At 39.2% G+C, this 24,740-nt stretch overlaps 1 protein-coding gene across 8 annotated transcripts in view; it reads left to right on the forward strand.

Moving 5' to 3' along the window:
- Zfand6 (zinc finger AN1-type containing 6) overlaps nt 1-24,740 on the forward strand; it is a 67,206-nt gene that overhangs the window by 27,832 nt on the left and 14,634 nt on the right. For 2 of the 8 annotated variants that reach the window (XM_035442407.1, XM_027407576.2), the window contains exon 2: nt 5,651-5,811. The exons of 5 other annotated variants lie outside the window; for them this stretch is intronic. The gene's annotated coding sequence lies outside the window, so the exon portion shown is untranslated. Of the gene's footprint in view, nt 1-5,650; nt 5,812-17,374; nt 17,527-24,740 lie in introns of those variants that run through there. One more of the 8 variants, XM_027407577.2, reaches the window with a different exon arrangement.

Below are 24,740 nucleotides of genomic sequence, written 5' to 3' on the forward strand. Positions count from 1 at the left end.
TTCGTATATATATATATATATATATATATATATATATATATATATATATATTGGTTTTTCAAGATAGGGTTTCTCTGTGGCTTTGGAGGCTGTCCTGGAACTAGTTCTTGTAGACCAGACTGGTCTTGAACTCAGAGATCTGCCTGCCTCTGCCTCCCAAGTGATGGGATTAAAGGCGTGCACCACCACCGCCCAGCCTCCTACTGAGTTCTTTTAATATTGCTCATATATATGTGTGTGTGTGTGTGTGTTGGGCTGACTGCTTGGGTGTGACCCCCCTCCCCCATAGGGCCTCATCCCTTGAGCAGATGAGTTCTCTCCATCAGTTCTTAATTGCTTGTAGTTTTTTCAAGTAAGGATGGAGATTTGTGAGATTTTTTTTTTCCCATCCACGTTGGGAAAACACCTATTTTTTTAAAGTCTAGTATTAAAAATAAAACAATCTTATTTAGAAATGAGGATGTTCTCTTTTAGAAAATGAAACACATGATTAGTGAAATCTTGTCTCCTCCCCCATTTTATACTTTATCAAATAATTGTAAATTCATAAGGATGAAGTTTGTTATAGCATAAAATCTTAAAAACAACAGTTTATAAGTACTCAGTTTTACTTTGATAAAATTATTTCGTTCCTAAAATACAGACATCCAACAATTAAATACAACACAGTAACACCATCATTTCACTTGTGAAGGAGATGCATCTTAAGATTTATGATGGTGGGGTGTGTGTGTGTGTGTGTGTGTGTGTGTGTGTGTGTGTGTGTGTGTGTTGTTTTCCTTTATTATAAAGTACTTCTGCAAAACGACTAAGGCTGTTGTTACTTAAAAAACCTGATCACTTCACTAAAATACCTCATTTTAAATGAGAATTTTGTAGATTTTTGGCCATTGGAACAGGCCACAGAAGAACACTAAATATCTCTCATTCATTTGGCTAGAGAAGAGTTTTCTTGAGACAGGAGGCAAACATTCTTCTGTATGAGTTAAAGCATTCCTCAATGGGGTCCTCTTCTCTGTAGTCTTCAGAGTAAAGTTGGGATTGGGGCTAGTTACAAACTAGAATGCAGCAGGGCCTCCTTGCAGCATTCTGCATGCTGCACTCTAAGCTCTGCAGCTCCCTGAGAGACCTCATCTTCTCCAGGGTAGCTCCCAACTTGAGCTACTCTGCAGATGTACAAGCCACTCATATGGGCTCCAGATGATATAGTAGCTGAACTGGCATGAACCACTGGGCCCCATTCTGTTGTATCTTGAGATAGAACATCTCTGTTTACCAGGCCACCTTGAAACTCACTGTTAATATGAGCCTGCCTGATATTTGCCATCCTCCTGCTTTAGTCTCTCAGTGCTGTGGTTATAGGTATTGGTTTTCATACCTGGAGAGGACATTAAAAAAAAAAACAAACAAAAAACTGTGCTTACACACACACACACACACACACACACACACACACACACACACACACACCTCCTTACCTCTGTATACCTGTATTTCTTAAATATATTCTTTCAGGTTCAAATTATTAAATTTTAGGTTTGAATTGGTCTGGCTTTGTTCATAGTATATCTACCTGCTGCATTCAAGGAAGTGATCATTAAGTTTAGATCTTAGGGAAAAGGCTAATAGAAAGGTCCTGCAGAGATTGAGGGTTTAACCTGCTTTTAGTGCTTGGGATAGAACTGGGATGGGGGTAAGAAAGTTTTGCTGCTGAATGTTCTGTAAGAACTGGTAGTATTGTGTGCTGTGGACTTCCCAGAGATCAGGCCAGTCTTATTACAGAGCCTTCTGAAAGACATAGCAGAGGTATAGAAGCAAGGCCTGGAAGCAACTGAGGTACTGGTAGATGCTGTGCCCTTGATGGCCGCTATTTGGTAAAAGCCTCATCCAGCTTAGAACAGGAAGCTGAATGCCTCCCGATCTGTGTTAGCCCATGGGTTCCAATTCTTGCCTCTCCTGCTCTGTGAAACAGAGCAACTACATGTTTTACCATTCTCCTTTCTACTGCATCTGTTCTGAGAGACTTCTAGTACAGCGACTGCTGTTTTAGGCCTCAGCAGGTTTTAAGAAAAAGGAATTAGGAGCAGGTGGTCATAATGTCTTTACTGAGGACTGAACCCATAACCCGCAAAAGCAGTATTCTACCACTGGGCCACACCACCCACCCTACCCTCCTCCTTTATTTTTCACTTCTTTTTTTTTTTAAATGTCACTAAAATGATTGTGATTTGTCTCTGGTGTTTTGATGGCAGTGATTTAACATTCTGTGTGGGATGCCCTGTAGTGAATATGTATGTTCCTCAGCCCTTGTTGACATCACAGAACATTATTAGGTTGAAGATGTGTCTTGATATTTTCAGTTGATGCTCAATTGCTCATTAGCTGTTGCTTTGGTTTTGCCTTGCTACCTGGCATAACCAGAAATTAGCTGAATTTAGAGTTTTAGCAAGGAAGCATGCTTGTAGATTAGGAAAGGCAGTGTTCTGGTAGAAAGGTTTGCTTCTTCAACTGTGGTGAAATACGGAAGGTTGTACCAGTGCAATAAGGAAGGAGGGGAGGGAATTTCAAATCTGTTCATCAGAGCTTGTCATCATTGCATGATATGTGTCAGTGAGCACTTCTCTGTGGTGTTCTGTCAGACCCAACTTCCTGTAATTCATTGTGGGTGCTGACCATAAGTCAGCTCAGCTTAGACTGCAGCTTGAATACAGCTGTAAGCTTGGAAATCTGGGTTTGTTTGGGATCATTAAAATAACAGCTTCGAGTATTTTTTAATATTCAGAAAATTAAGCTTATAGAAAGCTACAGCAACCATATAAATAATTTTCTGTATGCTTCCTAACAGAGTCTGACCTCCTTTAATATTTGACCCAAAGTATTATTGTATTATTCTAATCACAATATTCCTTGGTTGTTGTTGCTGGGTTTTATGGTTGTGTCCACATATGTGGAAGCCAGGGGACAAGTTCAGATGTCATTCCTTAGGAGACAAACACCTTGTTATTTTGAGGCAGGTTGATTTCCCTGACTTGGGGCCAGCACATTTAAATAATTCTCCCTGGCCAGAGAATCCCAGGGAGCTTCCTGTCCGACTCCCCGGCACTGTGTTCCACTGCCCTGTTTGTTTACTTGAGTTCTGGGGGTCTAACTCAAGTCCTGTCCTTGCACAGTAAGTTTTTTTTTTTTTTCCCCCAACAATTAGTGTTTTCCCTGACTTTTGAGAATTGACTTGTGTGCATCATATTGTGTTACCTTGTATTCTTTTAGCATATGGACATTAGCGTATGTTCCTCATCAATTAATTTCCAGTTGTATGGAGTTACCTGTGGGGTGCACCTTCGTCCACCAGCTTTTTTTTTTTTTTAAGATTTTATTAATTTATTTATTATGTATACAGTCTATGCCATCTTCTACATGCATGCCAGCAGAGGGCACCAGATCTCATTCAAGGTGGTTGTAAGCCACCACGTCGTCCACCAGCTTTAACCCTCTCTGATAATTTTACCTGAGTCACTTGTTACAATGGTAGTAACTCAGGTAAATAGTGTGAGCTCAGAACTGCAAGAAGGAATGTTGCAGATGTTGTGTGCCTTAGCTTGTGTTGGGCAGGAACTTGTATAGATTGTTTCCAACACTTTATACCATATGAGGTGTCTTCTTCCCTCATTTAATAGCACTTCACATTTGTGTTCCTATTTTTCCTTCTGGAGGTTGCTTCTTCCAGTTTCTTATAATTGTTTCCTCCAAGAAGATGTCTTTCCTACATTTATAGCCATTCTGTCATGTTCCTGATACAGCTAATTTACTAGTATTGTACTTGACTATATGATACTCACTGTGGCCTGCCATCTAATCTAGCCTGAGGCTGAAGAGCACTGAGTGGAGGGGAGAGAAAGATCCAGCCTCAGTTCCATAGTATGTGAAGAGTATTTAATGTACAGAGGCTTGTTGGAAGGAGGGTGAAACATGTCTGTAAAACTCTTGTGTGGAAGGTTTTCTAGAAGGTTACAAACTTCGTGAAATGTTGAGTTATTTCTTAGATCCTTTTTAAAATTATTTTGTGTCCCCCACATGTGCTTTATTTTACTTTTTAAGGATTTATTTATTATATATGCAGACTGTCTGCATGTATGCCTGCACACCAGGAGAGGACACTAGATCTCGTTAGAGATGTTTGTGAGCTACCATGTGGTTGCTGGGAATTGAACTCAAGACCACCAGAAGAGGAGCCAGTGCTCTTAACCGCTGAGCCATCTCTCCAACCCTGTCTTAGTTCTTTTGTGTATTTCGTCATTTATTCCTCTTGATAACATGGTATAGCATATGTGCAGCATTTTAGCATTAGATCATGTAATACTTGTCAAGTTGGTAGCTTTGGAAGTTACTTATTGTACTTTTAAATGTCATGCTGCAGCTGTTAAATATTTATCCTATATTCATGAAATAGTAAAGCTTATTTTAAACTTTACTATAGATAATATATATATATAAAGCCAGTGTGCATATATAGAAGGGAGATAGTTATGTGGATTTTCAAGGACAGTTTTCACTGAAATTTATTTTGCCTGAAGTTTATTGCCAATAAGAAAGAAAAACAGTGCGCCTAGAATCTGTTCCTGTATGTAGCGCTCTCCCATAGCAATGAGGCCAGAATTTTAAAAATAGATTGGATAAATTATGGGCAATAATACTAGTAAGAGTACTCTGCATCAGATTTCTTACATTGTGGGAGGCATGGCTGGACGAGGGGTGCATAAAACATGTATGTGGAGGTCTGAGAACAATTTGAGTCAGTTCTCTTTCCATCAGTAGATTCTGGGAATCAAATTCAAGTCCTCAGGCTTGGCTGCAAGATCCCTTTCCGGCTGACTTATCTTACTAGTCCCTGCATTAAAATTTTAAGTAGTATGTCATTTTTATCTAGAAATTTTTTTTTAAAATAAATGGAATCTTCTAACTAAAATATTTCTGTTTCTGCAGTGCAAAATGTTATCCTGGCTGCCTATGTGTACATTAATAAAATGGATAGGATTTTATCTTAACTGTAATTCCTAATTTCTAAACATTTCAGTTTTGTGTTTTGTTTTAAAAGTTCAGTTTGAGTAGGATTATATAATTCTTACAGAAATGTAGTCTTATTTTCCAGAGAAGCTTTCTTGCTTTTGATTAATGTGCAGCAGAGGTGGTACTATAGGGACAGAAGCTGGGGACCTGTGCTGCAGGTCTTTAAGGAATACATCAGAACAGCTAGCACCTACTGCTGTCAGAACAAGACTGGGACCTCTGTCTCTAAAAGCTGGGACAGAGCTGTCCTTGGTGAACTGAAGGCGCTCCATCTACCACTTGTAAAGAGGTGGCAGTTATTCTAAATTAATTGTTAAGCTTCAGAAACATTGAAGAATGCCTAGTTTAACTAACTTTGGGTCAAGTGGTTATAAAAAGTAACCCTTGTTCACATAGCCTATGGCCCTGTGTAGAATAATTGGTAGGTTATGATTATGTATTACTACAATTATTCATCTCAGCGCCCTTTTTTTGTGTCACTAATATAGTGAAAACATTCCTTTAACATTTAGATAATTAAAATGTGATAAGTTTACATGATAAGTTTTAACTGTCTCAACTCTGTTTCATGTTAAATGTGTTACAGGAATGAATCTGAAGTCTGCTGCAGTAAAACACTGAAGGCTTTAAAATGTTTTCTTGCATAAAACACAAACTTTAAGTAGCTGCTTATGAGGATAGGAAAGGCAGGAAGCTAATGTCTGTCTCAAGACACAGGACAGCTGTTTGCTCATCAACCTCAACTGTGTGAGTAGAGACTTAAGCCTGTAACCTTATGTAAGTGGACATAGAACTTAATTTTTAAAAAATCAAAGTACATGAAGACACACCTAAGTCATGATAATATTTTAAAGCCCCATTTTCTGGTGGTAGGATTTGAGGGGTGGACTGGGTAGCAGGTATTTAGTCATAAGATACTGTTCACAGTAACACAATGCTGGTAACCACACACCTTTACAAATTATCCTAAGACTTAGAATCTGCATGACTCATTTTCTTCTGAAGAAAAAGATTGTGATTTTTTAGATTGCTGTTTGTTTTAGACTTAATTTCAGCCAACAATAAAAATTTTATTTTGGAATTTGTGGTATTAGTATGGAAAATTGTCCCTGATAATTTAATACTTTAAATAGAACATTACATTACCCTTCCATCCTTCTCTCCTTCCTTCCTTCCTTCCTTCCTTCCCTCCCTCTCTCCTCCCTCCCTTACTTCTTGGTTTGGTTTTGATGCAGGGTTTCTCTGTGTAGCTTTGGAGCCTGTCCTGGAACTTGATTTGTAGATCAGCCTGGCCTCAAACTCACAGAGATCCACCTGCATCTTCTTCCCAGGTACTGTGATTAAAGGTGTGCGCCACTACCACCCAACATGGAATGCTTATTTCTTAAATGCAGTTTGAAATGTAACATACTTTATTATTAAAATACTTGGACAAGATAAATTTATAGTGACAGGAAAAGGGATTTTTCTCTCTTTCCTAAAGTTACTACCTCAACAATCCTCTTAGGAAGTCACCTTTTTCTCTGTTTCAATTTGTTGTTAATGGATTTTAGAAATGAGGCTCTAGCTTGGATTCCCTTCTCTTTAGTAGAATGTGTGGTTGTAAGGCTGACTTCTTGGAAGTGTGAGGGATGGAGCAGGGTAGTTAGCCTGTCCAAACTCGGCATTTAACTGTGAGTGAGGCATAGAGCCACAGAGGCTGTTTGCTTGGTGCATTTGCATTTAAGATGAGCCACTTTCTCTCAATTATCACAGACTATACTTACGAACATCGAACAAGAAGATACAGAAAGCAGTGAAGAATACACATTGAATATCGATATTCCTTTGACAGTGAAGATTTTTGTTTGCCCACTCTGTGGTCAGGTGTTACACAGATGTGTATGTCCAAGAAACTCAGAGGGGTGATACTATGATCCTTTAGTTAAGAATGACAAGACTCACTTTACTGGTGTTCTGGGTTATTTATTGAACAGGCAGTTTTACTCTTTAGCCAGTTTTTTGGCATTGCTCTTTAAGCGCTCGCACACATGTGCGCAAGCGTGTACACACACACACACACACACACACACACACACACACACACACACACCCCACTCTTTCCTCTCTTTTTAGAGTCAAAAATAAAATTATAAGTGAACGAAGCCTTTCAGGTGAACTAATGAAACTTTTGGTCAAATTATGCAGAAAAAAGACTCAATAGGAAAGGGAAGCCTGATTGATAACTAGAAGGCTTGTGTGAGCCAAGTGAGTGGGTAAGTGGGTAGCAGGAGCAGGTTTCTCTCTGGCTTCTGACACTCTGTAGGGTGTCTCTGTTCTGTAGTACTCTTGTCAAAAGCGTGCTATCAAGCAATGCCTACTTCAACAGAAGGTCTGTGTGGAGGATGTGCATGTTCTGTCTGCTCTGCCCGTTACCTCACTGGGAGATGTGTAGGCTTGTTGATCCAGTTCTCTCTTACCTGGATTTACACGTTCATTTTGGCCTCCTTTGCTGCTGCATTTATTATGCAGCATGATTAAGATGGAATTCTAGCTACATGAGAGCCAGTGGCCATGCGATTAATAGCCAGATGATACTGAGGAATCCCTTAGTCCTCCTATGCCTCTGTAAAACGCAGTGATAACTTTCTATCTAACGCAATAGTAAGTTTCAGTGATGCATAGCACTTGCAAATGATTGTCACTGATACTATTAAGTCTGTTTCTTCTTTGAGAGGAACAATACTAGGAAATATAAATCCTCAAACTAATAGTTTAGTTTTCTTTAGTTTTTGTCATGCTGAGGATTGAATCTGGGGTCTCATTCATGCTAGGCAAGTACTCTTATCACAGCTACATTCTCAGTCCCCAAATGATAGACTTTAAAGTTACATTTATTTGTGTGTGTTGACATTATGCATGCACACACTCTCCCCAGTGTTGAGTCTGGAGCTCGGAGGATGACTGGAGGGAGTCAGCTATCTCCTTCCACCACTGAGCCATCTCTCCTCAGCCCAAGCTTAAAAATTCAGAAACCATGAACATAATTGGGCTAAAGTACCATAAGAAACATCCCAAGCACAGTGAGTGATGACCTTTATGCATCTGTCTTCCCATTCTCAACCAGCTGCCAATATCCATCCATTTCACATTCTTTCTGTTGTTGTTTTTTGAAACAGAATTTTTCTGTGTAGCCCTGGCTGTTCTGGAACTTACACTGTAGGCCAAACTGTCATGGAACTCACAGACATCTGCCTGCCTCTGCCTCCCTAGTGCTGGTATTAAAGGCATGTGCCACTACTGCCTGGTTCCATTTCACACTTTTGAGAGTTACATGAGGATTAATGACTTAGTGTTTTGGACAGTGCTGTTTTAGAGGATAACAATGAGTGTGATTTCTATTGATCGCTTCATTCTGTTTGTCTTGCCTGATGTGGGTGTTGGAAATTGAACTTGGGTCTTCTGCAACAGCAGTACACTAGTGCTTTTAACTTCTGAGCCATCTCTCCAGCCATGAAATAATGTTTCTAAATATGAAATTGGTAGGTGATCAAGCAGTCGTAAAGATACTGAGGTTTGTCAGTGACTTCGTTTTGGATTAAAGTTCACCATCTGACTTCTTCATGCTATGCAAATGAAGGGACTAACCATACCCAGGTGCTGATACAGTATTTTCTAATCCAAAACATCTTGGAAGACTGATAGATGGGCATTAGTGGTTCAGGAAAGAGCAAGTCAGAAAATGATTTAAGAGAGTTTGTGATGATCCACTGAAAGCTCAGAATAATTGGTTTCCACACTGATAATCACACTTACTGTATATTTGTAAATACTGTAGGTATTAGGGAAGATACCAAGAGTAGAAACATGGTCTTACATTCTCAAGGAAATCATGACTTATTTACTGACTGTTAATGAGGACTAGAACACACATGGAAACAGGAATCTGTTTACCATGAAGAAGACCACAAAAAAAAAAAAAAAAGATTGTCAACTAGACTTACAGGTTGTGTATGTTACTTCTTGTGTGTCTGATATCTCCTTTGCCTAGATTATAAGTAGATCCACAGGTCTAGCTAGCTTGCCTGAAGGTATTTCCCCTGTTTTCAGAAGTTTGGCAAGAGCTAAGCACTGTAAGTGATGCAGACTATCAGACAAGAAAATTATTGGGAACATATAAGTAGCACATGTAACTTACTGTTACATGATTAAGAAAGGGATATGTGATGTTGTTCTATCCCACGGTATTTTTTTTTGGTGATAATAGTTTTAGGATTTGATAACCTCTGTCCCATCTCAGCCTGGCACACAAAGGATTTGAACCTTGGACTTTGGGCCTTTTAGGCAGGACTTATATGTCCCTGGTCATTTTCTTCTTTTCCAGGGGTGGGCTACTGACCCTCCTGTTAGCCTATTAGCCTCTGAAGTGATGGGATTATAGGCTTGGACAACCAGGCCTTTCTCCAGTTTTTAATCTAGATGTAAAGTTTAGAAAACTTAGGATGAATTGGTGAACTGTTACATGGAAAACATCTCAATTTAGAAATTTAAGGTGACTGTCTAATTGGTCTGATGGCACTAATATGCTCTAAGATGTTGATGGTGATTGACCTTCCCTTAGCTTGGCCTGCTGCTGTTATGGGTTGGTTCTTAGGGACATAGAATACTGCTGCCAAATGCATTTTAGCCATTTGAACTCCTTGTTCAAATAAAATCTTTTATGGAAATTGGGCATTGTATAAATACCAAAAGGGAACTGTTGGACTTGGAGCAGTTTTGTGGTGCACTGTGCCCCACTGTTCAGTATTATTTTTCTGCCTCCTCCCACTTACCTCCTGCTGCATATCTGATTGTACAAAACTTTTTGACCACATAAACCTTAGAAAAACTATATACATTGTTGTACTTTTTAATTTTTTAGTCTGTAATTCTGACTCTTGATAGACAGCCTGTTATCTGAAGTTAGTTATGATACTATGGATTTGTAATTGGGAAAATGACACCCGGAAACAAGACTATAGAGTCCTGTGTTTTATTTAACAGGTATTGGTGATCATATCATTCTTTTCTACGTACAAGCAGTGTGGAATTCCCTTGTGTTATCTGGATGAATGTGCTATCTTCTGAGTGATTTGTTTTTCCTTAGAATATTGTGCCTCTTCAGTACTCTTATTATTCCTACTAACTGGTAGAGTGAATAATACCAACTAGTTTAGTTCTTTTTCCTCTTTGTGCAGTCCGGGATCCCAGCTCATGCAAAGGCTCCACCCACTTTCAGGGTGGGTCTTCCTTTCATAATAGATACATACACACTGAGAGGTATATGTCCATGGTGATTCTAAATCCAGTCGACAATGAAAATTAGCTACCACAGACACCACCTCTGGCTTCTTGTTTTCTCTTTAATAACCATTTTTACCTCCTTTGGTGTCATGCAGCATCCGTTTTTTTTGTTTTGTTTTTTGTTTTGTTTTGTTTTTTTGTTTTTTTTTTTTTGGGTATTCCTTTCTCCTCCCCATTGTCTTCAAAGCAATGTGGAATATGTAAGAGAAATGGTAGTATGTAGTGAGCAGTGCTTGTTAAGGCTCCTTTCTAAATTGGGATAATTTCCTGTTGTGATCGTCTAACTTCAAAATTCCTCCTTGGCATCGATAAGCTTTTCACAAGATTACCTTACTCTGTTTCTCCCCCATTCCAAGCACAGAATGTTTTCCCAGGAAGAATGTAATCACACATTTGTTAGCAGTGGACACACATGAACATATAGTAGTGAAAACTGAGACAGCCATGGGATCACTGGGCAATAATATAACCTGTGGAACCACTGGACATTTATTGAAATGCCATTATATGGAGTGTGACTGTACTTGTTTGTTTTTATCCCTCTGCAATGGTAAATGCTAAGTATAAGCTATTAGAAAGTTTGTGTTAGCAAATAATTGATATGTCGTTTTATGAACCATTCCCTGACACTTCTGACTAAGGAAGTGGTACCATCTCAGGTAGAAGTGAGACATTTTCAACTAATTCCTAACAAGTGAACTAGTACATGGCAAGCAGGCCTTTTATACAGTATCTTTGCTGAACTGTAGGCTTCAGACAAATGAATCTTGGATTAATGACTGTACCCATATTTCATTATGAACTCATACTGACTTAAAAGTCATCCAGGTCTGATGTGAGTTTTGCACTACTTTATGTTGTGGTGTGGTTTTCATAGTCATAATCTGATGGCTTTTCCTAAGAATCCCTTGAAGTAGAAAAGACAGTGTCACACCTACCTCCATGTAAGGGGCCTGGGTTCAGCATTAAGTAGACAGTGTCATAATCAAAATTAGCTAAAAAAAAATTAAGCCAGTCTGTTCTTTTCACTGTGTTGCCCTGTTTATAAATTTGGCCCTACATATATAATTGTTCTGCAGTGAATTGTAGTCATGCTTTTAGTCAGGAAATTTGTTAGCCCTTACTTCAAGTGACTGCATCTTTTTTTTTTTTTTTTTTTCAGAAAGAAAAATTACCATGCACTTTGTTATTTGCTTGATTATTTTGTGGTGCTAGGGACCAAATCCAAAGCTTGTGCATGTTAACAAGAGCTCTGCCACTCTTCCCACCCTGTGATCTTCTTTCTGTCCTTAAAAAAATATTTTTTTAAAAAAGGCATACCTCTATGAAGTTAGTAGTTATATTTCTAAATTTTGGGGGTACTTGTTAGCATTTTGTAATTTTGTGGATATTTCGATTTTGAAGGTAGACATTGTATCTCTTTAGGTACATGAAAATCAGTATCTATGCCCTTCTTTGTGCCCACATGACTGAACCCATGCTAGCCAATGATCTACCATAGAGCCACACTCTCATCTTTCTACATTGATCCTTGCAAGCAGAAACTGTGACATAAAACAGGCAGCACAGGTCAGCATGTCATCCTTGAATAAAACTGTAACAAAAGAAAAACTGGTTTGCTGTCAAAGAGTCTTACTGTGTCTTTCCTAATAACATTTCTAGCCAAACAAGTTTTTGAAATCATTCATGTATTCTTCATCTGACTTTTACAGGAGTACCTGCTAATTATGCTGAGCCTGGAACAGGAATTGGCAGACCCTGGCTACTAACCAAATACTTCTCAGTCAGTTTTTATTGTAAATACACTCATTAACATTTGTGTGTGGCTTTCTTTTCATTACCAAGGTAGAACTGGAGATTCTCAATAGAGACTGGATGACCCACAAAGCCTGATATTTATTATTAGTGTTTCGAGGAAAAGTTTGCCAGCATCAGTCTAGTGTACTCACAAATACAACTCTGGGGGAAAGTGCTTAGGGTATTGAATTTTATTTTTTCCTTTCTGTCACATTCCTTCTCTCTGCCCTCACAGACAGTTATTTGTCCATCATTCATCCATCAATTATCCTGAAGGGTACTGCTGTTGATTATAGGTCATCCGGAGCTATGACTGTCTGCTTCTGGGTTTGCTTCCTCAGCAGGCCTGTTCTCTGAAAAGGGAGCCATGAATCTTAACTCTGTCAAAGGGTGACTTCTGAAACAAATGTCACTACTCTGATCATTGGCCTTTTGTGGTGGCTGACCTTGGAGAAGAGGGAACCTCAATTACAGAATTGTTTCCAACTGACTGGCCCCTGGGCATGTCTGTGGGGCAATTTCTTGATCACTAATTGGTACAAGTGCCATCCCTGAACAGGTAGGCCTGGGTTATATAAGAAAGCTACCTGAGTGGGAGTCCAAGTAAGACAGTAAGCAGCACTCCTTCAGTTTCTGCTTCAGGTTCTTCCAGAACTCTTATTAAAGAAAGGATCAAAGAGAAATAAACTAAAGCAGAATCTGCAGCAAGATTTAATAAAGTCAGTAATTTTATTGTTTCATTAGGAACTGCTGTTTAGGGATGGAGAGATGGCTCGGTGGTTAAGAGCACTTGCTGCTTTTGCAAAAGATTCAAATTCAGTTCCTAGCACCCATATAGTGGCTAACCTAGTGTCTGTTCTGTTGCTATGAGAGACACCATGACCAAGGCAACTCTTATAAAAGAAAGCATTTAAGTGGGGACTTGCTTACGGTTTTTGAGATTTAGTGCATTGTCATCATAATGGGGAGCATAGAGCACACATGATACTAAAGCAGTAGCTGATCCAAAGGCTGAAAAAGACAAAGACAGACAGACTGGGCCTTGCATAGGCTTTTAAAGTCCCCAATGACACACTTCTTCCAATAAGGCCACACCTCCTAATCCTTATAATCTTTTCAAAGAGTGACACTCCCTGGTGACTAAGCATTCAAATATGACCCTGTGGGGCCGTTCTCACTGAAACCACTGCAGTGGCTCACTACCATCCTGAGCTCTAGTTCCAGGAAGGAGATCCAACACCCTCTTCTGAGCTCTACTAGCACCGGGCATGCATGTGGTCTATAGGGAGTATGTCTTACATACATATATACCCTTATATACATAAAATAAATGTCCTTTTAAAAGGAACAACACACTTTCCCCTTTTATTTTTTAGATTAATATAATTTAATCATTTCTCCTTTCCCTTAATTCATGGCCTCTTCATTAATAGTTCTCTCTCTCTCTCTCTCTCTCTCTCTCTCTCTCTCTCTGTGTGTGTGTTGTGTGTGTGTGTGTGTTTGTGTGTCTCCCCCTCTCTCCCTCTCTCCCCTCCCTCTCCTTAAAAAAGCCTCCTTGGAGTATATATTACTTGTATGTATGGTTTCAGAGCTGACCATATTGTATCCAGTAACTAATTGGTGTTTTTCCTTTGGGAAGACTATATGTCCTGTTCTCACCATTTGTTAGTTGCCTGTAGTTCTTTTTGTAGTGTGGAAGCATTGTGGGCTATTTTCCCTCCATTTTGGCGTGTCCATTGGTGTCATCCTTATTCAACTTGTGTCTGGGCAGTCATGTTGGTGAGACTTTATGGGTTTAGTTTTTGACATTACTAGGAAACATGACAAACTCTGTAATCCTCTAATTTCAGTGGTCCTCCATCTTCCTAATGCTGTGACCCTTTAATACACACAATTCCTCAAGTTGTGGTGGCTCCCCAGTCATAAAATAATTTGTTGCTATTTTGTGACTGTACTTTTGCTGCTGTTATGAATTGTAATATAAATATCTGATGTGTGACTTCTTCAGGTTTACAACCCATGGGTTGAGAACCGCTGCTCTAGTTCTTACAGCTCTTCTGCTCCATCTTCTGCAATGTTCCTTGAGCTTTAGATGCAGTAATGTTTTCTAGATGCATCCACTAGGACTCCACGACTCTGCATTTTGATTGGTTATGGTTTTCTGTAATGGTTTCCATCTGAACAACATGCCCAAACAGTTAACCATCTCTTTAACCACTGCAAGATTACCTTTAAGGTGAGATAAAGACCTTCCCAGGGGTTTTGGATATATCAAAGTTGGAAGAGTGATTGTCCAGTATGCATGAAGCCCAGGGTTCTAGCTTCAGCAACAGTTTTAGAGTGGTACAGCACATGCCTGAAATCCTAGCACTTGGGAGGTGGAGAGTAGTAAGATTAAAAGTTTAGCTAAGTAGCTACATAGGCCAAACTGAGCTATATGAGAGCCTTAAAAACAATATTTTTTTTTAAAAGAACTTCTATTTTTTCCGTATAGGGAAAAAGCATTTAATAACTTCTGACACATCTCAGTGCCACTGCTAAGGTGTCAGCTGTTTTATCCTCCTTTATACTGCTGACATAGATGCCAATGAATTGAAAAAGACAGGCTCTTTGTTTTGTTTTTATTTTATTTTATTTTTTTGTGACAAGGTCTCACTGTATAACCCTGTCTTGGAATTTGCTGTCTGATCTTCTTGCCAGTACCACACTTGGTTTTTTTTTTTTTTTTTGAAATGGTGTCTCTCCATAGGTGTCGGCTGCCTTTGAATTTAAGTGGAAGTGATCCTATTGCTTCAACTTTTCAGTAACTAGAAGTACAGGTACATGATACCACACAGGGCTATAAATTGTTATCATGAAAGTAGTTTTGACCTCCTTAAACTCAGAAAGAGTCTCAGGAAATCCCCAGTGTTCTATAAGTAGGCTTTCCGTAGTAGACTATAGCCAGTAGGCAGACTGATTAGGTTGAATCCTAAAGTATCTATGTCTGTAATAAAGTCAGTTTACTTACATAAAAAACATTGTACAAAATCTCAAGAAGTTTAGAGAAAGAGATTACTAAACTGAAGAACTTAAGCAAGACATTCATTCATTCACAAATGAACTAAGTTGGACATTTGCTTCAAAGGATGTGGGAGATGGAAGGGAAGTTATTTCCTTTAAGGAATGTGGAGGAAGGAGATGAAGGTACTCCTTGCTATATGGCTGCTTAGAAGTGGTAGCTGGGTGGCTTGGAAACTTTAAGGTTAAAGAGGAAGAAAAGAGAGGGCTTATAGGTATGGATCTTTTATATTACAGATTATATTTTATATTGGGGGTAGGGTGTGTGTCTTTTGTTTTAAAAAGCAGATGAAAGTCCATGAATTAAGCAGCCACTGGGGAGCTCTGAATGGAGCTCTGCCTTTGTATAAGAGGGGATATTGAGTGACTTTATGTATATAAGTACTGACTTTGAAGAAAAGAGGTCTCAGTTGCTTGTCACGTGGGCCGTTCTTTATGATGTGGCAGCCAGCTTCCCCAAAGTAACAAGCAGGTGGACAAACTATAGTTCCTTGCAGTAAGGAAAGAATTGTCTTTTCAGTAGTGACTTTGAGTTGGTTATGTATAATGAAAACATAAATCTTAATCCTGCTTTATTCCACATTTTAAAAATAGTTAACATATAAATCACTGATAAAAAATAAAATAACAATCTAGAAGAAAATTATAGAGTATCTTCATGATCTTGGAATAGACAGTGGCATATTACATAACACCTAACTATGCAAGGGCATTGTTAACATAACTCAGCATCACAGTGATGAGATATGGCAGAAAAACTTTCAGGAACAAAATTTATTTGGGCTCACAGTTTCAGATGTTTCAGTTCGTCATGGTAGGGAAGTCCATGGTATTAGAAGACGGTGTTAGAGGGCCCATATTTCACAGTGGACCAGGAAGCAAAGAGTGCAAGCACAGAACCAGGGGCTTTGTGTCTCTTTCAAAGACCTGTCCCCAAGGATCTATTTCTCTAGCTAGGCGCCACTTCCTAAAGGTTCCAAGGCATCCCAAAGCAGTGTCATTAGGTAGGGAACATACATTCAAAGCATCCGCTTGTGGAATCAAACCCCATTAAAAATGGAAAAGACACAGCACATAGTAGACAAAATAAACAAAAAGATCATACAACAGAAAACAGGTAGTGAAGACAGAGGTAAATGCCTAGTAGCCAATCAGAGCATGCAGATGCCCTCTGCTGTGCTAGTGCCAGTGATGGTGAAATAATAAGACACGGAGGCACAAGAATATTTAAATAGAAGGGAGGTAGTAAAAAGCAAAGAAAAATCATTCTCTTGACTGTAGAGTACAGAAAGCACAAATGAAGGTATTGCTGGACATCTCAAAGCTTGTTGTGCCTCTGTCTTTTAAGGTTTACCTGATGAATCCAAGATGAGATCTCCTCAGGTTCTTACTCTATTTGAGAAAATACATAGGGGTTCAGGGATTAGGTTGTAGACATCTTTGGAGCCATCATCATCCAGTCCAGTACTGAGGGTAGGAAAGCCAAGGAATAGCCTGGGGCTATAAACATTGTAACTGCTTTGGGAAACTGGTGGTCTCTGCTGAAGTTGAATATCCACATACCCTGTGACCCAGCTTTTCCAATCTTAGGTGTGTTACTCAGCCAAAATATGGATGCATGTTAACCTAAATAAAAGACCTACATGAGAAAGTTCCAAAATTCTCACCAATGTAATATGATTCTTTACACCATGGAACATTCTGTGTAGGAATATGAATATATAAACTGCAATTACATAAAGAGCATAGTTGAATCCCACAACATTAGGTGCTGTATAATTAATTCCTTTACAGAAGTTTAAGAGCCAGAAAAGCTTAGGTATAGCATGTACTCAGGGTGCACACATACATACGCTGGCCCCTCCCACCTTGGTCCAAGGTTGGCCTTGAACTTGAAGAGCTGGGACTAGAGGCATGTGTTCTACCTGCTGTGGTCCCTTTTGATGAGATTTATGGTCCAGGCCAGTGGAAACTTCCAATAGCAGTAGCTAGGAAAGTGGGGTTTACTAGAACACCTCTTATGTTGATGTAGTTAGCATGTAGGAATGATGTACTGTATGTTTTCTAGAAAAATATCTTCAGAGGTCTTACCCATATCTTAGGAAGACTCAATGGCCTTTTTGTCTTTCAGTGCAAGCAACAGCAGGAAAGAAAACTCGACATAGGGATCTGGGGACTGCTATGCAGAGAGTTATCAAGCCTACAGTACAGTAGGAACTTTAACCTGAGTCCCTGTTCTTTCATCAGAGTGAGCAGCTTTCTTCCCAAGTGTTTGCTTTCAAGGTGTGTTTTCTATTTTCTTTGTGACCTTCCTGGTTATCTCTGCAGTCTCTCTGTCTCTCTGTGTGTCTCTGTCTCTCTCTCTTTATGTCTCTGTCTCTCTCTTTCTCTCTCGTGTGTGATCTCCACTCACATGGGATTGAAAGATCCTGATGCTCAGAACTCTGAGAATTTACTATGTGTCAAATTGGGCATTAATTGATTTTTGGATCACTTACTATTAAATTTTATGGTAGGGGGTATCTTAGATTCTACTTTGCTGTCTTCTGAGATTCCCTTTTTATACAGTAATAGAAAACTAGCCATCTGTGGATGGTAAGCTTTCTAGTGACTAATGAAAGACAGCTGAGCATGCACTCAGGAGGCAGAAGGACATGATCTCTCTATGTTTAAGGCCAGCCTAGTCTACATAGTGAGTTCCAGGCCAACCAGAGCTAGAAAATGAGACTGTCACACAAAACAAAAAGTTAGAAAGGCAGACTGTAGGGACTTTAGGAGTTTCTACTGTAACAATAATTCACAGCAAGTTAAATAACAATCTTTATTTAACTTGCTACATTATGTGTGCACACATATACATACCCATTTACTAGTAAATGTCGCAGACTCGGATCAGGTGCTGGTGAGATGACTCTGGTTCAAAAGCTTCAGATTTGGTCCCTAAGCACTCATGTGACAGCTCAAAGCCATCTGTAATCCCGGTTCTAGGTGATCCAGTGACTTCTTTTGAGCCCCAGACACACATTTAGTATGTGTACATATATTCAGGCAAAACACATGCGTGTGTGTGTGTGTGTGTGTGTGTGTGTGTGTGTGTGTGTGTGTGTGTGTGTGTGTGTGTGTGTGTGTGTGTTTAAACTACTGCTAGAAAGGGCCCAAAGAGTATATACCTCTGATAGGTTAACCAGGCTCCGGTGGAAGGCCATTCATCCAAGAATATTTGGCCAGCACAAATTGGCCTTGATGGGGTTGAGGGAGTGACTCAAAGTTGAGTGGGGTGGACTTAAGAGTTGTTCAAAATTCTCAGGGAAACTAATAAAAATATTTTTTTTGAAATTTGGAAAACAACAAGAAGACTGATGGACCAAGTGGGCAGACACAGAGGCCATCTTAGAGTTCCAGCCTGCCCAGCTGAGCTTCAGCTTTGAGAGCATAAGCTCACTGTGAGGTCTTCCTATTTTTCTTGGAAGTGTGAAATTTGTATGTGACGTTCTGCAATTTTTGAAGACCAATGTCTAGGTAATTTTAATATGTGCTGGCCAACCAAACATGACTGAATAAAATTAAGTTGGCATTTTACAGCTTCTCTGTGTGACTCTATGTAAACTTGTTTCTATCTAGGTTCCTTTAGATCAAAGCAGGAAAACAAAAGGGGATGCATGTATCTTATCAGTGCTTTAAACTGCTAGTCATCTGTTCTAAATGACATGTTATTTTCAACAATGATGAGATGTGCTTAGTCAACAGATATCTTTTGTAGGATTCATGTGGGTTTAAGAGGGATTTGAGGACATTTCGTATAGATTGAGTGAGTCCTTAGCTTTGTAGTGGGCACTTCATGCATGATTTAATCTGCTGGATAGGTAATGTATACATTCATGGAGCATCAACCCTAGGATAGGTTAGTGACTTTTCCAAGCTCTTCCACACAAAATGGCAAAGTTGGGAACTGCACTGTTGCTGACTGACTCCTAGGCTGTTCTCATTTCACACAGTATACTTTGTGGAAAGTGGACTGAGCTAGGAACATTAGGTAGCACATGAGTGCTTTTGAGAGTACTCTTCAAGGGCAGTTACTATACAGTAACACAGACTAACTGAGTTTTCTAGGAGAAAGGAAGTCAGTGGAACTGGAGGCAGGGGAATAAAACAGAAAAATTAAAAATAGTGCAGCTGTTGTGGACATGGAACTCAGTCTCAAGGCTCCTAAAACTACCCCCACCCTTGCTCCCCAGTATGAAGGGAATAAAATTGCCATTGGGATGAAAAGTAAAATAGCATGAGATATTCCCAAATGGAATCACTAGAACTGGTGGTGACTTGGCTATAGGAAGTGAAACAAAGGCATGTCCTTATAATTGCATGTCTTATAATTGCAAAAATCATTCATTGCTGATTTTTGTTGGCATTTTAATAGTAATGAATTTTCTTGCATGCTCAGTTTATTTAGTCTTGAATTTTTATACAGATAAGGACTTTGTTAAGGAAAAAAACATAAAGGAAGAAGTTAACTTTTAAGGACTTTGTTAAGGAAAAAGACATAAAGGAAGAAGTTAATTTTTTTGAGTACAGCTGGGTACAGTGTTGTCTTGAGCCTGAACTGTTTAAAGTCTAAACTAGTCTTTAATTTGCAAATAATAAAAATTCATGAATGCTTTAAAATTAGGCTTGTTTTAGATACAACACAGTGCCATTCTCATTTTTTAATATAAAAAGGCTGATTTGTCTGCTTACCAGATGTGGTTTTTTTTTTTTTTTTTGAGTATAATTTTATTGTTAAACTAGGGTCTCATAGCACCATCTTGGAGAGTTGCTTAGAAATGAGTGGCATGAGGATAAAACAATAGTCACACAGCAAATTCTGAATGACTGAAGCATTAGAGCGCAGAGGAATGATAGGTTATGTTTAACTGTGAAGAGTCAGTTCAACACTTTGAATTCAATTCATGAGCTGTTTTTTTACTACTGTGCTAGTCAGTATTCGAGCTTATGCTTGGCATTTTCACCTCAGATTTGTAGCTGTGCATTACCACAGTGCAGCATGAAGAATTGATCTGCCTTCTTTTCCCTTACGAATTGTGCCCCCGATGGCTTCAGAGCCATATTGATGTCCTGCAAGTTGTTCACATACCAAAAAAAGCAAGGGGAAGGGGTCCGCGCTATAGAACTGGGGTTTCCCATGGTATTCTTCATATAAATTGTCACCTTTTGTAATTTTTTGATAATTTTGAATCTTTACAATAGATAATTTTTCAGTGTTTTGGTTTGGTTTGGTTTGGTTTTTCGAGACAGGGTTTCTCTGTATTGTTTTGGAGGCTATCCTGGAACTCACTCTAGACCAGACTGGCCTCAAACTCTGCCTCCCAAGAGCTGGGATTAAAGGGGTGTGCCACCAACGCCCGGCTTTCTCAGTGTTTTGAAAATGAAATAAGATTGAATCTTTTTATAGTTTCTTGTGTAATCCCTTGTGTCTTTTGAATTCTGAAAAACTGCTGTCAGTTTGCCTCAGGGAAGGGCAGTTTGGCTTAGGAAATAGCTAGAGGTAGATGGTATTGCATTTTAATGTTAGTTTTGAAGTTAAATGTTGTAGTAGAAAAGCTTGATAGTCATATTTTGCTTTTATCTGTGTCTGTTTACCTGAGTGTTAATAGAAATAGATCCCTCTCCCTTGAGGTTTTTGTGATTTTTCACTTATACTGAAAGCTCCTTTAATTTTATCTTACTTTAATCTGTTTCGTAGTAACATGGTATAGTAACAGTTTGAACCTGTGTTTCTATATTGTCTTTTCTCCATTACCTATCCCAAGGAGCCTTGTTAGGTATCCTTGCTACCCCATGTAGTCTCTACTTACATAAAAAAATTTTTAATTTATTTATTTAATATGTATACAACATTCTGCTTCCATGTATATCTGCACACCAGAAGAGGGCACCAGATCTCATAACAGATGGTTGTGAGACACCATGTGGTTGCTGGGAATTGAACTCAGGACCTCTAGAAGAGCAGTCAGTGCTCTTAACCTCTGAGCCATCTCTCCAACCCCCTTACATAAAATTTTAAGTCCAGATATAATGCTGTGTATCTGTCTATGTTTTGTACATAAAGAGTAAATCAGACCAACAGCTAAAACACTGAGCCAAACTCCTGGAATCCAGTTGCAGAGAGGGAGGAGGATGAGCAAATGGGTCAAGACCAAGTTGGAGAGACCCACAGAAACAGTTGACATGAACAAGGGGGAGCTCATGGACCCCAGACTGATAGCTGAGAAACCAGCATAGGACTGACCCAGACCCCCTCCCTGATCATGGGTGTCAGTTAGGAGGTCCTGGCAATCTATGGGGCCTCTGGCAGTGGATCAGTATTTATCCATAGATACTCTCTCAGCCTAGACACACAGGGTAGGTAGGGCCTAGGCCCTGCTGACTTTGAAGGCCTCACCCTCCCTGGGGATCTGAAAGGAGATGGGATAGGGGTTGGCAGTACTGGGGAGGAGAGGAGGGAGAGGGAACTGGGATTGACATGTAAAACAAGCTTGTTTCTAATTTAAATTAAAAAAAAGAAAAAGAGTGAGTCAGTTTTGTTCCTCTTTTCCCAGAAGAATCTCTTTTAGCCCTGAAGTGCTGTGGCCTGTGTTGAGAAATGTACATTTTGTAGCAGTGAATTCTCTCAAAATGTTGGTTCCAGAATCTTAGGCTTTCTAAAATTAATACCATGAAAAGCTTTTCTCATGAATATTATATTTTGTGCTATTTATCATGACAAGTAAAACTGAGGGGAAAATTTAATACTAACTCAAAATGAGTTTTAATGGAAATTTCATCTGCCCCTCCTTATACATTTTCTTAGTGATAAGAGGCTTAATAGAACAAGATTCTCATGGCTGATGAGAATTTAACATATACAGTATTGTAAAGAAAACCTGAGCTCTTGTAGTTGAAAAAAGAATGTTGTAATGACCTTTCTAGATGATAAAAGATAGTGTTCTTTAATATTACACCAAAGTTTCTTCAGGGATGGTTGCGGCTTAGACCCTGACACCATATAAAATCCCCCCCCCTCTCTCTCGGTTTTTCAAGACAGGGTTTCTCTGTGTAGCTTTGGAGCCTATCCTGGCACTCGCTCTGGAGACCAGGCTGGCCTCAAACTCACAGAGATCCACCTGCCTCTGCCTCCCTAGTGCTGGGATTAAAGGCATGCACCACCAACACCTGGCCCTAAAGTCTCTTCTGTTGGCCTTTTAGTTTAAATGGATCTTTTGTTCATGAATGGTTTTGTGCTGTCATATATTGGGTACTTGATTCACTGATTTAAGGAGGTCTTTAAAGGTTGTTTCAGTATCGTTTAATCACATTTTACTAATGACACCACTAATTTCACTAAAACACTCAAAATATTGGAGACCTGTTAAGCCCTTTTCTGTCCCAATGCTTGAATGTGGTTGTTTTGAAGTGACAGGTGTACTTCCTTCATTTTTTTCTCTTTTTTTAATTTAGAGAATACTTTATTAGTTTTTGTAAACAAACCCACGTAGATAAGACCTTACATATTTAGTACAGTGTGTTAGTACAAATGGAAAAAAATTAAGTCACTACCTTCATTTTTAAGAAAATGTCTGCCAGGGCTACAGAGTTGCCTCAATGGTTAAGAGCACTGACTGATCTTCCAGGGGTCCTGAGTTCAAGTTCCAGCAACCACATGGTGGTTCACAACCATCTATAATGAGCTGTGGTGCCCTCTTCTGGCCTGAAGCCATACATACAGGTAGAACACTATATATAATAAATAAATCTTAAAAAAGAAAATATCTGCTATATAATCAAATCTGAATAACCAGTTTATCGATCATTCTGTAAAATGAAGTTGTTCACTAAAAGGATAATTCAGTCACCTCACAATTCAAGTAGTTGAACATCCATTTTTTTCTTCAGACAATTATATTTCTCCAGAATGTAGAAATGCTTCCTAGGTGACCCCCCACCCCCGAGTTTGGTCACACAAAATATTAAAAAGATATAATGTCACATGCCCGTGACCTCAGAAAACCCAGCCTCAAGGAAAATAAGATGTGTGCTTGGGCAAAATTGAATGGGTAAATTACTTTTTGCTCTGGGTGTAGTATGATGCTTGTTTGGCTCCTTGAAAGGATTTGGATGTTTAATATACCGAAGCTTTTGCACCACTAAGGATCATGTTTCGTTTGTTTGTTTGTTTGTTTGTTTGTTTGTTTTTAAAGACAGATAACTTATTAATTAATGTTATTCCGAGGGTGAGGCTCTTGGGCTCCACCCTCCATAGGGGCTCTTGGGCTATACTTTTAAAACTACTAGCTTAAAACCTGGACATTGGTATAGCTAGGCTACCTGGATGTATTCTAGCTCTATTACATAGTTAACTTCATAATGATGAGCAGTCATCTTGATAACAAAACTAGACAAACATGAAAAGTGAGCACAGGGTCAGGGAGATGGTTCAGTGGATAAATTGTTTGATGCACAATCATGAGGATCTGAGTTCAGATCCCCCACAGTCACATAAAAAGCCAAAACACTGCATCCATCATACTTCTGTAATTTCAGTGCTGGGAAAGTGGAGACAGGATCCCTGGCACTGGCTACACAGACGGTCTTAGCTGTACTGGTGAACTCCGGTTCAGTGAGACCACTGTTTCTAAGTGCCAGGTAGAAAGTGACTGAGGAAGACACCCTGTTTTATTTTAAACTCTGGCCTCAGCACAGATGTACACACAAAATGAGCGTGCACCTGCACACATACAAAAGAGAATTCAATAGACAAGTGTCCCTCGGGAACTTCTTGCCATCAGACTTTAATGCTAGCTTCTCTACATTATAATTGCCTTTTAATTTGCATATGAATTGCAGGACTGCAACAGAGAGATGACTGGCACAGCACATGCTTCACACATACACTCTGACAAGTATGGCATTCTGAAGGAACTTGTCATGGAGTGAAAAAGAAGCTTGTCAGATCCTGGCTAAAGACCTAAAAACCATCCTTAGGTTTGTTGTTTGGGATTTTTGTTTTTCTGCTTTTAAGCAGAGTCACTCTAGGTAGCCCAGGCTAGCCTGGAATTCTGTGTAGTTCAGATTGCTGACTAGGGATCCTCTTGATTCAGCCTTCCAAGTGCTGTATTATAGGTAGCATTACCACACACAGCTAGGACATTTCTTTCTTTTCTTCATTTGTTTGTTTGTTTCGAGACATATTTTCACTGTGTAAAACTGGCTGGCCTAGAACTTGCTATGTAAGGGTTGGAGAGATGACTCAGAGGTTAAAAGCACTGGCTACTCTTCCAGTGGTCCTGAGTTCAATTCCCAGCCACCACATGGCGCCTCAAGCCATCTGTAATGAGATCTGGTACCCTCTTTGGTGTACAAATATACATGGAGGCAGAATGTTGTTTATATAATAAAATCTTTTTTGTTGTTGTTCTTTTGTGTTTTTTGTTTTGTTTTTAGAGACAGGGTTTCTTTGTGTA

The sequence above is a fragment of the Cricetulus griseus genome, chromosome 3 (genome assembly GCF_003668045.3).
Source record: "Cricetulus griseus strain 17A/GY chromosome 3, alternate assembly CriGri-PICRH-1.0, whole genome shotgun sequence".
NCBI classification, from domain to species: Eukaryota; Metazoa; Chordata; class Mammalia; order Rodentia; family Cricetidae; genus Cricetulus; species Cricetulus griseus.